Here is a 1,508-nt window from a genome sequence, read left to right on the forward strand (position 1 = left end):
AGAATGTAGCAATGGATGGATACATTTTTCTTGTGACCATGGGCTGAGGCTGGTAGTGGGTAGAGACAGGAAATACCGTTAAACATCCTATAACGTATAGAATAGCCCATACAACAAAGAATTATCTGGCTCAAAATGCCAACAGTACAGAGGTGGATGAACTCTGCTCTGGAGCAACAAGAGTCAGAGGAGAGAAAATAGAGTTGGAACTCAAAGAATTTTTCAAATGCTGTACAAAGATTAGGTTGATGTTATAAGTAACAGAAGCCCAATGAAAACATGAAGGTTTTAAATTTAAAGCCAAAGAACTCTTGTTTGAAGTGCAGCATTCTATTATTGAATTTTCAGATACACGTTTTTAAAAAAATCCAGAGCATGCAGAGTTCAATGAAATGAAATCCTAAGTTTATCTATGAAATGTGACAGTAGTATCTGTTAACCCTAAATTCCTACAGCTTAAATTCCGCAACTCTAGTATTTCTCATCAGACACTTAATAGACTTCTTGACAATGACCATGAAGAGCAAATACAGAACATAAACACTATACATAAAAAGTGGAATGACAGCCAAGTCCTAGTGCTGCGTCTTAACATTAGCTATGTGACTTGACTCATGCTCCTGTTTCCCATTTTGTCTACTATAAAAGGAGGAATGTGGATCAGATTGAAAGGTCTCCTTCATCATTTAACTTCTAAGTGCCTGATCAATTTTCTTTTATGTACAAAAATTCCTAAGTTCTTGTCAAAACATAAATTTTACAACAAAACCTTTTTCTTAGTGACAGGTCTAATATCAATTTCAATGGCTCAGTCTTATTAAGATAGATAATTTACAATTTCTCAATGACATGAACATGATGAAACTAATACCTGAGTTTTTTAATTGCAGTACATAATGATCAACCACTTTCTAATGTTACCATCAGTAAAAGTCCCTTGGGTTCTAAGCCTTACCGTAACAATTAAAAAAAAATTTCTTTTGGCAGTTACTAATTATTATACTGTTTGTTTCTGGAAATCCTGTTAAAAAGCAAAATGGTAAGAAGAGTCCCACCACCATGTACCCCATTCTCATACAATACAGTGTATACCCACAGCCACCTATAGGGAGTAAGTATGATTTTCAACCAGTAAATGGTACTTTATAATAGTTAATGTTGAAATTTCAAGGGAACTTGGCTCAGAGAATGGTATAAGATAGGAAATGCCTGAATAAGCAATGTACAGATTGGAAAGAATGGAGCAGGGTAGTCTACCAAGTAATTCTTTGCTGTGGAGAGCTGCCTCTTGCACTGGGAGATGTTTGGCACTATCCCTGTCCTCTACCCAAATGCTACACCACAACTGTCCCATTCCCCCAATGTCTGATGACAATCAAAAGTGTCTGCAGACACTGACAAATTTCCCTTCCTGAAGGGTAAGTGTCCTCAGGCAGAATCACTGAAGAGAACAACAGCTATGCAAATAGATGATCTATAATTATACACATAACAAGGATTAATCTCAC

This window comes from Otolemur garnettii, unplaced genomic scaffold (assembly GCF_000181295.1).
Source record: "Otolemur garnettii isolate 467f Iridium unplaced genomic scaffold, OtoGar3 scaffold00064, whole genome shotgun sequence".
Classification (NCBI taxonomy): Eukaryota; Metazoa; Chordata; class Mammalia; order Primates; family Galagidae; genus Otolemur; species Otolemur garnettii.